Source organism: Carassius gibelio, chromosome B23 (genome assembly GCF_023724105.1).
Source record: "Carassius gibelio isolate Cgi1373 ecotype wild population from Czech Republic chromosome B23, carGib1.2-hapl.c, whole genome shotgun sequence".
Lineage (NCBI taxonomy): Eukaryota > Metazoa > Chordata > Actinopteri > Cypriniformes > Cyprinidae > Carassius > Carassius gibelio.
The window spans coordinates 20,778,688-20,794,758 of NC_068418.1; the positions used below are offsets into that span (position 1 = coordinate 20,778,688).

The following is a 16,071-nucleotide window of genomic DNA, read 5'->3' on the forward strand; positions in this document are numbered from 1 at the left end:
ATGAACTTTTCCATGACATTCTATTTATTGAGATGCACCTGTTATTATTATTTATTATTATTATTTATATATATATATATATATATATATATATATATATATATATATATATATATATATATATATATACTTTTACTTTGCCTAATGTTGATGGGAAGCATATTCCAGGGAGCAGAAGCTTGAGTTTTCTTGGCCATAAATAAATGTTTCTAATGGAAAAGTCCTTTGTTTTAAGTATGATTTTTTTCTCAGTATTTCCATGTTTCACTGTGCTATCTTCAAGAGGAGATGAAAGCAGCTTGAGGAGGTCGAGTGAGGCTAACGCAGGAAGAAGTGAAGTGAAATGCTAACAGACACAGTCCACTGCTCTTCCCCTCTGGTAGGACAACTCTCCATAACCCTACACAGACAGTGCTGCATCCCCCGACGCATCCCCCAACACTACCGAACTGACACACCACTCTCATCTGTGCCGATTCTGTGTGGGTGTCTGCTCGTGTGTTAGTCATTGTGACCACAGTGCACAAACCTTTACGGCCTTTGTCATGTAACCTTGCCCATGCTCTATCCCTGTAAAATGAAAGAAAAGAGAAGAAAATGCAAGGTGTTGAGTGGGAGGAAGTCAAAGAGGGAGTGAAATGAAAGTGGGCGTAAAGAGTGTGCACTATAAAATAAAATAAAAGATGAGAGGAAGCAGTTAATGACCAGCCGATAATAAATAAAGTGCATGTCAGTTTAACAGTAAAAACGTGTGGAAAGAAAGCGGAAGGGGAGGAACAAGAAGAGAAGTACTGTGACAAGGGAAAGACAATAAGCACTTTTCATAAATATGGTACACTCGAGTCTCACTACATTTTTAAAAAATTATCAAAACATGTTGTTCTGTCATGAGAACTATTAGATGTTGTATGTTATGTCAAAATTTTAACATAAGATATTGAATGAATGCAATATAAGGTTTGCAATTTGTAACAAATTGACCAAATCACTGAAAACATATTTATTGTGTCCTACATTTTGTTCACAACTTCGTTACCATATGATTTCCTCTCGTAAAATGACTTAATATCATGAATACAACTAGGAAGTGACATCATTTATATGGGATAATGGTAATGGTAAATAATTTTAGCTAATTTAATGTTTATAGCTAAAATCAGGCTTGAAAAGAGTTTTCTTTGGACATAATACAGCTCATACAATATCTGCATTATGCCTCAAAAGTCAACATTTGTAGAGGGTTAAAATTACCATTTGTTGAAAAGAAAAAAAAAACTTTTATTTTTCAAGTACCCTATTCATGGAAGGTGCAAGAAACGTGTTCAACGGGAGAGTAGAAGAGAGAAAATGTGAGAGAGAAGGTCTGCCGAATAAGGGAAGATGAATTACAGGAATGTGCACGGTGGCTCGGCTCGTTTAGGAGCTGATGTGTCGGGAAGCGGAGGATGGGTGTTAATAAGAAGCCTTATGTGGCTTTCTACGAACTGAAATGCTTCACAGGCCACGAGAACAGAAGAGAGAGAGAAAAAAGAAAAAGACAACACAACAAGAGTGAGGCTGCCTGATCTCTGCTGAGTCATACAGATGGTACTTAAAAAGACGTGACAAACAATGAAACATTAAAGTACACATATAGTAAGGGAAGTATAGTTTATTGCACTCTTTCCAGAACAATGGTCATGGCCAAAAATTGGGTCGCAGGTTTTTCTGATTGTTATATGTACAGCAACGAAATAAACAATGTTACATTTAAATCATAAAATGCATACCATATAATCATTTAAGAATACAAAATAAACAGGATACTTTAAATCTAATTTAAAAAGGTAGTTGAAAACACTTCCCAAAGGTTGCCTCCTCAATCAGAATCTAGTAAGTTATTGAGACACTCACTTTTCATGATCCAATGAAATGATTATGGATAAAGTTATTTTATATAATATTCTTATTCATTCTAAAATAGCACGCTCACTGATCATTTGATTTTAGTATCTTAAGCTGTTGTTTCTACCATTGCTCAAATCCAATCTCAAAAAACTGAGGCAACATACCAGACTTCACACAAAGTTAATGGAGAGCACTATGCTCTGTCACATTGGCAATATACTGTGTGGCTCTAGCTCTGAATTAATTAATGGTCTCTGTCAGAAAAGACCAAATGTCCTGCAAATCTCAAACATCCCACACTGCATTACAGTACAATATTTGCAAATAATGAATAAAAACATCTTCTAAATTGGAGACTTTCTATTTCACACTGTCCATCCGAGTTTGTTTTTGTCAACTCAGTGGTACTCGATGACTAACACCTCGATTGCTTATTTTCCAACTGTCCTATCCTTATCTAACAGATACATGATGAGCCGTAAATTTTTTCCCCATCATACCACTCTGTCTGTCACCCCTCCTCTCTCCATCCTTCAACCTTGACAGGCTATAATCCCCATATTTTGTCGGAGCATATCACTTCTGCTACATTTGGCTGGGCTAATGCCCCGCTGCGGGGTCTTGTGTGAGGGCTGAGAGTGGAGCGAGGCCCTCTCCGGCCATTTACATAGAGCTGCGAATGCCATTATGACATCACTTTGCATTTAGATAACTGCCAGCACACCTAGTAAATCAGGCTGTGTGCATCCATGTCATTCTTTGTAACTGTAGAGGCGGAGAGGAGGGAGGGGTTGTCTCCACCTGACAGAAGCCCTCCAACAAATCAACATCTAGATTCACTCTCCAGTTTCTTTATTAGACACACACATCCAAGATATATATAGGTAGGAAAAAGTTCAGCCAGAAAATGCAGTCGTTCACGTGCAAACGGGAAATTCACAACATTTTGAGATCTGCTGTCATGTGTATTTGTATGGAAAAAAATCAGGTGCTTTTTCGTAGCTCAGGGATTGTAATAGAATTGTTAGTTATGTTTTATTAAATTGTTAGTAAACAATTTGTAGGAAGCAAAGGAAAAGACATGCCAAGTATGTGCTCTGCATTTAACCCATTCAAGTGCACACACACAGTGAGTAGTGAACAAATACACACACCGTGAACACACATCCAGAGCAGTGGGCAGCCAGTGCCGCGGCACCCAGTAAGTAGTTGGGGGTTCGGTTCTTTGCTCAAGGGTCTCACCTCAGTCATGGTATTGAAGGTGGAAGCAAGCACTGGTTATTCACTCCCCCACCTACAATCCTGGTTGGACCCGAGACTCAAACCTTCAGGTTACGAGGTTGACTAGCTATCCATCAGGCCACGACTGCCCCCATGTCAGCTGTTAGTTAAGTTTCAACGTTTTGTGAGATGTTGCTCCTAATTATTTGCTGGGGTCTTTTTCTTCAGGAGAAACATCTCAGGAGCAGTGATCAGAAATGTTTGAGTTCATACTGAAATCTTTCTTGGCAAATCTGAGCAGTGTTTAAGTAATCATTGAGATTTATTCAGAAGCTTACATGAAACCTACAGTTACTTGAGTCCTTTGTTCTCAGGAGAAACATCTGTGGAGCAACGATGAGAAAGCTTTGATTTCATATTGAAATCTGTTTTGCCCAGTCTTGGCAAGTTAGAAGCATTGAAGATTGAAGACTTTTTTCTGATACTCTATACGCATGTTTGATTACTGTTTTTTTTTCCAGGAGAAATATCTGAGAAGCAGTGATAAGAAACATGGATACCATGATCTGTCTTTACAAATCGAAGCAGAGTTTGCGATATCTTTTACCATTTATTCATGTTTCTATCCGAGAAAAACAACTGAGTTCTCATTCATGTTTTTACTATAACAAATCTACAAGACAAGCCTCAACATAGCTAAAGACTGAGGTGAACCTTTTGAGGTTTACTTATGAACCGACAGTCTATCTGGTAAAATCATTTCACACTTACCCTCATAACAGATGACTTCATAGATTAAGTAAGCATCTCTCCAACATTAAACGTGTCATTTTATGATCATTTCCCGTCACTCTATTTTTGTGGCTGGTTCGAATGCTCCTCTTTCGGTTCTCCAAACACATGGCAAAAATTTCTGAATGTTACAGAAATAACAGTGTACTACTGCAAGGACAAAGAAAGTCATGAGATCTGATAGGCAATGGGACTCTCTCTTCCTCTTAACTTTTACTTCTGTTCCTGTTGTTTCTTCTCGCTCTTGCTTTCAGGGATGGGTGCTCCCCGAGGGCTTCGCCAGCCCTCCTTTCTCCTCATTCGTTTACACCACCGCACTGATGCATGCTGGAATTGATAACACGGACACCTTCTCTTATCTTGTCTTACAGTAGTCTTGTAGCAGTCCTTTGTTACCAAACTGGTGAGGAGCAAAGGGATGTCACAGGTCTGTACATGCTGCCAGAAAGTTGAACGTTTTGGCAGCTTGCTAGGAAAAAGATTTAGTATAATAAAGAAGATTCAGCTGTTCTCAGTTGATCTAACCTAAAATATGAAAACACTTTGTTCTATCATTTAATAGACCCAAATGCATTTTTGAGATGCTTTCACCAAATGTTTGACAGCCGCTGGTGTGATGAATTTGATCGATGATGTGTTGGTGAGTATGTGCATCTTAAACCGTTATTATTCTTCATGCATTCAGCCCTCTTTCTCTCTTTATTTATAGCATAACAATGTCTCTGTCACAACTCAATAATTCATTTCCGTTCGTCAGAAACCAGTACAAGGTTGTTGCCGAGGGGACGGGTGTTGGTAAGTGCTGCCTTGGTGACAGAAAGAAGCAATGCATTACGCCGATAGATGGCCGAGAGAAATGGGAAGCGATGTCCGGCTCCTGCAGACACTAGGAACGCTTCATGGTCCGGTGATGAATTCCAAATAGAGGATCAGAGTCTGGCACATGAAAGTGATTGGGAGGAGGGAAGGAGGGGGAAAGAGACACAAAGAGAGCGAGAGAGATTCCCTTTACGCTCACTGTGTCAGGCCTCAGTCTTTGACTTTGGTCTGGACTAATGATCGGTCTGATATGGGCAAGTAATTGGTGTCTAGGGATGTAAGACTACAATGTCTTGTACATAACGTAATAGGCAGCCCAGTATAGGGTGCAATATTTAGTCAGGAAGGCGATGCACGCATACAGTGAAAGGCAATTAAAACTAAGAAAGTGACATTCAGGTGATGCACTGCCCAATTATGAGGGCAGGACTGGGCAAGCAATTACAACCGTTTTGGCAGAAGCACATGTAGTCTTTTTCTCTGCTTAGGTTTGATGATGAAATCGCTGGTGTTTTGTACAAATGTGAAAAGCCATGAACTAATATCTTAAGTTGTCAACTTGGTTCTCATACAGTATCTTAGTGTAGGGGTTTAAATGGTTGCAGTCTACGACCCTTCACTAAGCCCTGCCTTTAAAACATTACTGACCAGTTCTTACTGTTGGTACTCACCAATTCGCAGTCAAACTTTTGCTCATTTCAAATGTTAGATCCTCCATCTGTGTGTTTTATGCAACTCAGGGTTGGAGTTTAGAAGGGTCACCTGAGAGGTACGTTCACACAAATTTAGGTTCAGACTCCCTTAAAGGGTTAGTTCACAAAAAAATAAAAACAATGGTATTAATTACTCAACCTCATTTCGTTCAAAACAGAAGATTGTTTGACCCTGCATAGACAGCTATGCAACTGACACATTCAAGATCAGAAAGGTAGTAAGGACATCGTTAACATAGTCCATGTGACATCAGTGGTTCAACCCTAACTTTATGAAGCTACGAAAAATACTTTTTGTGCACAAAGAAAACAAAAATTATGACTTTATTCAACAATTTCTTCTCTTCCCAGTGTTCGCCACACGTTCATGAGAGTAGCACGACGCATGCGTATGGTGCTGCTGAAACAGGAGCTGGAGATGAACATTTTACATTGCTGTCTATGGAGGTTTAGAAAGCTCTCGGATTTCATCACAGCACATCTCCATTAGTGTTCTGAAAATTTATTAATTTATTAAGCTATTGCTTATCTATTGCTATTGTTATTGTTTTATGGCTTTGGAATGTCATTAAGGTGAATAATTACTAAAATATTTTTTGAGGGTGTCCTTTAAAGTTAAGGAAGTTATTTCTTAAAGTTAAAAATTCTCCCATAGCTCCCAGAATAAATATTTATTTTGTCATTTACTTACCATTTAAACCTGTAATTCAAAATGTTGCATTATTTACAAGATTTTTTGAAAAAGATAGACCCTATTGACTTCAATTGTACAACAACAACACTGAGACAAAATATATTTTGTGTTGCCCAGATAAAGAATGCCAAAAAGTTTGGAACAACATGATGTTGAATAAATTATTACAGATTTTTTTTTTTTTTTTTTTTTTTTGGTTAACTATTTCTCACAACTGCATTTTTTTTTTTAGTTATTCACACAAAACTGCATTGGAACCCCTTCTGTGATCTGCATGAACAGGACAGTTTGTGAGCTACACCTACAGTTGTGAATGCCAAATTCTCAGCGTGTGAATGCAGCCCCTTTTTTTGTGTGTGATCTCTTTGAGATCAAATTGCAAAGTGAGGACATTCGTTGTTTTTGCTGACCATCTCAATTTGAGACTTTTTGTCAAATATTATTAAAACATCAACAGCATGCTTTATTTCTAGCTTCCGTATCAATAATACTGACTTTCATGGGAAGTGCAGGGAATATAAAAAAAAAGAAAAAAAAAAAAAAAAACCTGGTTATAAATTAACTATTTATAAATTAAGTTTGATATATTGGTTTTACATAATGTCTTAATGCTCAGTGTAAAGAAAGACATCAAGGCTCTGCACATCAGAAATGTAACATACATCCATTAGACAAAAAACACACTTCGTCTAACGTCTAATTACCCAGCCAGGGAGGAACAAAACGGAGCTTATTTCTGGCTTCAGACACCAGACAGTGTCCCCACGCCCACGCTCCTTTGCTCTCTGCTCCTTACTGTCCTCGCTCCGATCATTTAGTGAGTTAGACAGACCTAATTCACACAGAACTGCAGCGTGAGCAAAGAAGTAAAAGCGTGTCTGTGGTGCTCCACATGATCAAAAAAAAAAAAAGCGTTGAAGAATAGAGGAAAGAAAACGCACTCGGTTTCCACCGGTTCCTCAGACTTGCCCCAGCCGCACATCACAGGGGTGCAGAAGCAGCCGGTCCTTTCTCTTCTTTTTGATTTGTGCCGGAGAAAAAGAAAGTGTTTGTCCCTAATTAGCTTCCCCTGCTCCCGCTTCCACACAAGATTTTAATTATGATTGGGTGTTGCGGTGGATGTGAAAGAGATGCATGGCTGACATCAAGGCGGCACTGGCCAGGAGAGATATGGCATGAGCCCCGCAAGCAGTCTAGCATTGTATGGAAGACTTTTGCTTGCTGGAACAATGTCCTGCAAAGAAATGTGTGGCTGTGAACCACGGGACATGAAACTGAGGCAGAGAGCAGGGAGCAACTTACAGCTGTGTGTTTGCCAAAGCAACAGCCATCACAGCAGGCCTCCGAATCCATGTTTCTCTAAAAGGTTTCGAAAAGGTGACTGGAGAGGCTCTGTTACAGCCCACATACTGGATTTGTATGGATACGGCTACGAATATACACTGGGAAGTGGGAACATTCTTGTCTTCATTTGCAGGAGGATGCATGTTAGGGATAAAAGAGAAAATGACTAATATCCCTGCGATCCCCACCTGCTTCACCAAAACTCCAGGAGTTAGAGAGAAAAGTTTTAGACCTAATCAGTCTGAGTCAGACTTTCTTAACCCCTTAAGTGTCACCCCCCCCTTTTTGGGGGTAGAGCTGAAAAGGACATGTCCAGATTCAAATTAATGTAATTCTGGAACGGTTTGGAATATGAACCTAATTTTGGGCTCGTTTTTAAAAACACACTTGGAAGTTTCTTGTACATGTGAAAGAAGTTGAATAAAATGTAAAATAAAAAAAGTTATAGGTGTTTAAGTTTGTTGTAATAAAAAATAATAATTTAATATTTATTTATATTTTATAAAAAAAAAAAAAAAAGTATGTGTTGAATTTAATTTCATGTCAAATGAAAAGCCTAAAATCTAAAGAAGTTGTGTTCCAAATTTGACATTGATATCACAAAAAATGAGGTTTCTGTGTTATTTTTAGTTGCTATACCAACAATGTCCACTAGGTACTAGTCATGGTCCTTGTATGAATTGTAATGGACGACTGATTTGATTTTTTTTATTCAAACAGCAATAAAACATTCTAGATAGGTTGTAAATGATTTTTTAATCAAACATAGCTACTAGAGTGTTGTTACAGAAACTTCATACATGATCATGATCATATTATCACATCATATTATGATCATACATGAAATTGATATTCATTTAATTTTTTACTGAATACTTGCAACATCAATCATAGATATACAATATACATATTCAATTTATTCTCAATTTTTTTTATAAAAACTAGAAAAGATGTTTTGTCTGAATTATTGGCAGCCAAAAAAATATAAGAAATATATACTTTCGTGATTGTATATGTATGTATCAGCTTTTTGTAACAAAAGGCAACTACTTTTTTTTTTTTTGCTAAATTTTCTTGTCACAAATTTATGAATTACTGTCACTACATAATTTTAAATATAAAACAGTGGTCAAATATAAAAAATACAACCTCTAAGGTCTCCAATGATATATAGTTTGTCAAGATTAGTTTAGGTTTAGTATAGAATATTACGGTTTTAAATATGCAATGGCTTTGGGCCCACCGGTGGGCCAGTGACACTTAAGGAGTTAATGCCAGTGACCTTGCAAACATCCCCAGGGAGGAGCGGCACACTTACATTCACAGCACTTTGTTTTTAACATGCAAGGCCAACAACTGAATGACCTGAGTCGTCCTGCACCTGCCTTTAAAAGCACCTGATCGACACCTGTAGAAGCTCTCTGGTCTCCTATCTCATGTACAGATTAATACTGCCTGTTGAACTCGGTGACTCTGATAGATTCGGTCTGTAGGAGCCCTTCAATTTCATTCATTTTCTCAGTATGCTCTTGTGATTTCTAGGCAGTTTTCACTGGCACGGCATGATGATGTACATTTTGTGGTGGTATTAGTTTTACAAGTGAAGCGTTTGGCTCTTGGTTTAAAGTCTGATGCTCGTTGTAGCTTATTCTGGCCAAGAACGTCAATTTAGCAGTTTAAAAATTGACAATAACAGTTGTTATTTTTGTGATGTATAGGGGCAGGCACAACAAAAAACAATGCTATTTCACAAATAAACTAGCATGCAACAACTTGGATCTTTAAAAGGGTGTACAGATTATCCCAAGAAATGAGCAGGAAATGTGTATAGACTTTGTAGTCAATATTACTTTGTAGTAATCTATCTATATTTGTGGCCTATAAAGCTTAAAATGCTCTTAAAACGTTCTTTGATTTTAAACTCAAAGCCAACTTTTAAAGTTTTCTATAGTTTAAAAAAGGCCATGTTAAAAGTAAATGAATTTTGTTAAATTCAATTAATAGAAACAAACTTTGAATTCCAGCTCAACACAGACCTTCTCTTCTTACACTTTACTAATGGAAGACCACTAGTCTATTTATTTTCCACCAGACAACAGCAACAAACTTATTCACACTTTATCCTACCTTTTGGAAATCAGTGAACAATTGAGAATCAGAGCACTTCAGCCTGACACGTCGCTCACAGATTTTGGCATTTTTTTTCTCACCCTGCCAGATTACACTGTGCTTTGATTGGTTGACATGAAAAATGTGTTTGCCTAAAACATTTATAAATCTCCTCATTTGTGAAATGGTCACCGGCCTATTATATTGTCACCAACACACTACTGTATGTATTTTTGTAAACTTGTCACTTTTTTTCTTTTGTTCAGACAACATCTTAGAAGGATAAAATAAGAGCAGAGACTGTTATTTGTTGTAAACAGCTTGAAGCATATGTCCAGTGAAGCAATCAGTGAGGATGTACCAGAAAAGCCTAACATCACTGCAAAATTGTCTACAGAAATACAACACGGCAAACCAGTGTTATAAAGGTTAGAGTAGAATCTCAGTTGAAGTTTATTTTAGTCTAAGTTTTGACTGTTCTGACAGCCTTGTTTGTGCATTCAGACCTCGTCTTCCGTCTCGCAGTGGATTTGTCAGTGGGTGTGCAAGTTTGATCCTGAATCCACAGTGTTTATCAGAGAAGCTTTGGTTTCTTTCTGAGGAAGGTTATGTGTGCAGTAGGATGATGGGATTGTAAAGCTCAGCTGGTGGTCAAATACAATCTAACATAAGATGGTCTTTGTCTATCATTGGTCAAACAAGAACCTAACCTCACTGTAATCTAAGGATTTATAATATCATACGAAGTAAATATTGGATGGATACCATCTATTTTTGTTGGCAAAGTTTTTTTTTAAATAATTTTTATTATGTCTGTGCTCTGGTCTGGTCACCAGATGACAATTGTCTCATTATACTCCATATTCCCCACATTTATTATTCTATAGTCTGCATTTTATGTTAGTCTCCAGTGTGAAATGTTGAACTGCATGCACATTTCCGATGTCTCTGTGGAAATGCATGGCTAGAAATCTCCTAAAAACAACGTACTGAGGAGACTGGAAGTTTTGTAACAATGTATATCAAGAAACAGTATGTAACTCTTATTATAATAAAATGTACAGTATATAATATGCCATTCACGTATATGTCTTCATCAAATTGAAAACAAACTACAACCCTATAACAAATGCCTACTATTTTAAAAGGAGTAAAAGTTTTTAAATCTGTTTTGTACATCTGTATAATGATTAAATGTAGCCTAAAGTACGTTTTAGGGAACACAATATGTCAAGGTTCCCTTAATGTCCCCCTTACTATTGACATACAGACAGAAACGGATCACAATGGAAAGCATTTCGACAGTGTACGGTTGCTATGGTTACTTCATCTTGCCAACGTGACTAGTGTTCGTCAAGGTCTTTTTGGTGGCAGGTGAAAAACGTGCACTTGTAATAATTTTTTCATCATTACAGACGTTTAAAAGGAGAGTTGAAATCACACGTGTTCAAAATAATTATTGTAGACCTACAACCATCCATTTAATTTAAACATTTTTATTTTAAAAAAATACACATATAGGGATTATTTTAGTCTTTAGTCTAATTTCTAATTGCTTAGAATAATGGCGGTATTACAATAGCCTACTCATCTAAAGCTATTTTATGCATAGTTTTTACTTTATGCTTGACTGGCATACACCAAAAAACAAACAAACAGTGGTCTGCTGTGTGATTGTAATAAATGTGCTTAGATACATCGACAGGTGGTGCAACGGACTGGTATTCAAGACTACAGACTAACTCTATATTTCACCATACAGGCTCCAACGCGCTCAATGTCGCCGCCTGGCCGCGACGCGAGATATATGTATTCGGCAGCGCGTTCCCTGAGATTCAAAACGAGGCTGTGTCTCGATCAGGGCGCGCGGACCGCATTCCTTCTCATTCATGCCGTGCTGAGACTCTTCACACTCGGAAAGTGCAAGCGGAGCTTTACACACTGCTGCCGAGAAAATGTACTCAAGTTTGAGATTTTACGCATGGCGAGGATAATAAACCAAGGCATAAAGAGCACAAGTAAGTAACCTCTGTTCTTTACGCACAGGCGTGACTTTACAATGCAGTTTGTTTGAGGGAAAATGCAGTTTTTTGAGCTCGGATGCGTGTTCGAGCGCTGTTTTCCTCGGTGTTCACAGTGACTGTATCGATACTCGATTGCGTCGGAACAGCCGAGGAGTGAGATTTTATGTGCACATTTTATGTGCGTTTTGACACCTCAGTGTCTATTAACTGACGCATTAAACAAGAATATATCTGCATTGAGGAGAAATAGTGGATGACTAACTAGCAGCAATAGTCGTTTAATTGCTTTACTGAAATAACAACAAGCAGGTTATGTAGGTACAGTGGTGTTCGCTGGGAATATGCAGGATGTAAACGATGCGTTCGTTGGATAGCTCTGCAAATTACCACTGCATATCACACTTTTAAGGATACGCTTAATTGCATAGGAAGGATGGTTTGGTGTGTTTAAGTATATAAACCAGGCGTTGTACAACACCTCCCAGTTGTTCAATTAGTTGAATTGTCAGTATCAATGTGACAGTATGTGGGTTGGCTGTCTGCAAATTCTCGCCAAGACTAATTCAGATGGGAATTCGGCAAAATTGGATGTAGGTTAGAACTGTTGAGCTGCAGGAGAGGCAGAAATCTAAGATTAGGCGAATTTGTAGTTGCAATGTAATATGCGTCTTCACTGTAAAGCTCTATTAGACGAATTCACATCTCAGAATCTTTATTAATATTAAATTACCTATTTTGTTGAGCAGACACTAATATATTTTCCTCTGTTTGAACTGTTTGACAGTCGAAAGGTGTGTTTATATTGTTTATGTTGTGTATGCACGAGATGTTTCGCTTCATTCACTGTAAGATGTCCGTGAAGTCTTTTTATTACACATTTTGACGTGATGTTTTGCCTTCAATAATGATTTTAAGAAAAAATGTAGACTCGTCTGTGTTTGCCTGAACTGAAAGATTACGTTTTTGAGCATTCCAGGTCGGCGTCCTTCAACAGAGGGTTCGATACTCGCTGGTTTTTCATATGATTTAAGAGCTCCACGTTGGAGAGAATACGTGTATTCAGAACGTAAATGTGTTGCATGAGAGATGTCGGAGAATAATCACAAAACATTTATCGAAAATTGGTCGTTTAGACGTACACTTCAACCACACAGTCAGCATTAGATCACTCGTAACTAGACTTAAAGGTTTATTGTGCTGAAATAAGCAGACTACTGCGAGTGCGCGTCTTCTTTCCAAAAGTTACGTGTTTTTAACACTTGTATCCATATGTTTACAGATAGTTCGTTGCCTGTATAAAACGCGTGCCTTTTGAGCAAAACGAATGGGTCGTAGACTCAGTAGTGATGCCATTTCATTTCAGTTATGCATTCTTGAAGTGGCTTGCATTATGGTATGGTTTCTTTGTATGATGGGAATTCTAAGGAATCGAGCAATTCTGGTTCAGAGTCTTCTTAACGGTTCGCATTTCTGAACGGACGCACTTTTGATTCTTTTAGAAGCCTACTTCTGAGTAGCTATGACATATTTGGAAAAATGAATCCAAGTCAACCAGTCAATATAGCGCTCTGTTGACAAATGATGAGAGTTTTAGCTTTAAATGTAATAACTCTTGCAAAAAAGGTTTTCTAATAATTGTTGGAACTAACTCTATATGATGTATAGCTGCGAACAATGTATTCATATGCTTATTGACTGACTAGAACTGTTTACAGAGCTCATGCATAATTTATAAAAAAAATAAAAAAAGATTCATTCTTTGGACAATTGTTGACGTTTTGTTCATGTTTCACTAAAAGGAGAGTCATTTCTTGGGAATCGCACCACACTGGTCGCGCTGTAGCTATATTTTTGATTCACAATCGGCTCATACAAGTTGGGTCTGATGTTATCTAAAACCAATGTGTATTTTCAAACTGATATAATCTAATTCAATAAATTTATTTTCCAAAGTAATCCAGTGAACAAACTACAGCTAGAGTCTTTGGCACTGTTATCATACAACCAATAAGAGTCCCTGGTAGTTTGATGGGGTTTGTCTTATGAAGTGATGTTATAGCATCAATCTCAACGTTATAGGCGTAAACGTCCACCTTTATGTCAAAGCGGTTCGCCTCTATGTGACACTATGGGAAACAAAGTGTGCCATGTCAGAATTAATCTCGCTTTAAGCCGTTATGTTCCGCGCTTTCGGCCTTTGCCGTGATTGACGCATGTTTTAAATATCCCTGACATCCTCACCTTCGAGCTTGTCAGTGCCAGCCTCCTCTCGAGTCTCTCTGCCGGTGTGGAGTGGGCTGTGGGCTGTATTAAAGCTCCGTGCCCACTCTACATGAGGCGCTGTGCGCTGAGACACTCTCGACGCCTTTTCCCACACGTTACAAGACGTCACAATTAAAGAGTCACGAGCATTTATAGTCCGTTACATTTATAGTAGGGGTGACCTGGGCTGGCTGTCACACATTTTTTTATCGTAAATATTGCTTAAGGATAGCTTGTTTTTTTAAGTAATTTTTTTTGTATTGGACATTGCCTTAAAGTCTTAAATATGTATAAAAAGGCCAATATGTAGTTACATTTTGTGACAACATGCCCCAGTAGTGTTTTTATTGTGTTAATATAACTAGTTTATTTATATTTATTTATTAATTTAAAGTTATGATTTTGGGGGGTTTTGAAGTACTTGAGGAAAAGATGAAAAGGCCAGGGCTAGCTGCCAAATGGGCAATATTGCAGTTTCTGAGTCAAAAGTTAAGAGGTTTGTATTTTCCTTTAAATACAAACCTCTTGACTTTTGATTCAGACACTGTAATATTGCCCATTTGACAGCTAGCCCTGGCCTTTTCATACATTAAACAATTATTAACTAATAATCTTGCCCGAAAGTATCTCCCTTACAAATTTATCAGCCTTAGCTGCTAGTTTGCAGTTTCATTTTTCCTTTTCTTGAATAGCAGGCTTGTAGATTCTCATTACTCGTCTTTTGAGTTTCCTTCAATATCACTCCTAGGACAGACAATGATAGCTTTTTGATTGAGTTTATCATAAAACACAAGTTATTTAATTTACCCCTCCAATCCATTATCAGCTCTTTCTGCACCTCAAATCTGCAGAGACGTCAAACTAACACAATAAAGGCAGTCAGGCCTGAAGTGTTTTGAAGCTGACTGTATCAGATCAGAGGAAGAGATAATAAAATTGTTTCTCCCTTCACTTTTCTTCTAGTATGTACGTTTATATAAGTGTGCGCCGAAGGCTGGCAGATGGTTATCCCAGTGAGAAAGCGTGTGATATTAAGATACTTCATGCCATAGGAATATGACAGGAATAAAGATTAGGCTTCCATTTTATATTTGATCAGTCTTATTAGCAGCCTGCTCTGTTGTATATTTTTAGTGCTTTGGTACGACGTGCAAAGAGCACTGTTACATTGAATTCATTTCCATTTCCTTTAACTGAGTTATTGAGTGCGTATAAATAGTGCTTTGGCTGGAGCAGGGTTTGGAGATTGAAGGGTCAGGCCATGTTTTGTTTGTCCATGGCTGTCTTCCAGAGGAGATACAGCTTTTCCCGCTCCCTCAACAGACTGGAGGTCTCAGCTGGGAACCTCAGTGTAGGATAAGTGCCACTCATGATGTCAGGACAGCAATGATGAGCTCTCATTCTTCTAGTGTTTTTCCAGCCCTCTTTCTTTTCCACCACCCATTTAAATATAAGAACTAATGGCTGATTTAGGAGGGAAAAAAACATTTCCTCTTCTACCTTTTGTGTAGAGCTACTGCATTTCTTGTTTTGCTGTCAGAATATGGGGCCGGTAGTGAGATTAGAAGCTTGACCAATGAAGCCTGACCATGACCAAGCGTATCTCATTTCAGAAAACACGAGTCAGCAGCATATTATTTAACTGCTGAGCAGTATTACATAGCACCGTATTCTAGGAATAGGTGAGTGATGTGCTCTCTCCATCACATACACTATATTCCCTTCTCGCTAAAGAACCAACCTTCTGTGTCTTGACCCAGTTCCCAGAGTTTGCCTCAACTATTCGACTAGTGCTTGAAATACCAAGTGTGACCTTCGACCTCATTGTCAGGTCACATACCATTGTGAATGAAAGTGTCAAGGGCCCTCGAATGAGCTTTTGCAGCCTTCGCCCATCTCGGGTCAGCCCCTGACCCCTTTATGCATATTGAACATTACATCAGTCAGCATTATTAGTGATACATGCTGTTAGAATTAAATTACAACGTCTGGGACTGTTAATGTACATCAATACCAGTCAGTGGTGTGGATTTCTCTTTTGGGACGGGGTGGAGAGACCTTTCCACTCACCTCTCCTTTCCAGTTTCCAGGACGGCGCATCTATCCTTCAGCCTTATCGGGGCTTGGATCCGATCAATGCTATCTGCCATCTGCTTGCAGACTACAGCTTTACCTCACCCTCTGAAGAGTTTTCTATGGCCCCTAC

The 16,071-nt window shown here is 38.2% G+C and overlaps 1 protein-coding gene across 2 annotated transcripts in view; it reads left to right on the plus strand.

Moving 5' to 3' along the window:
• Nucleotides 1-11,430: 11,430 nt before the first annotated feature.
• Nucleotides 11,431-16,071, plus strand: part of LOC128011493 (plexin-A1) — a 200,632-nt gene continuing 195,991 nt past the window's right edge. For both annotated transcript variants that reach the window (XM_052593964.1, XM_052593965.1), the window contains exon 1: nt 11,431-11,597. The gene's annotated coding sequence lies outside the window, so the exon portion shown is untranslated. The remainder of the gene's footprint in view (nt 11,598-16,071) is intronic.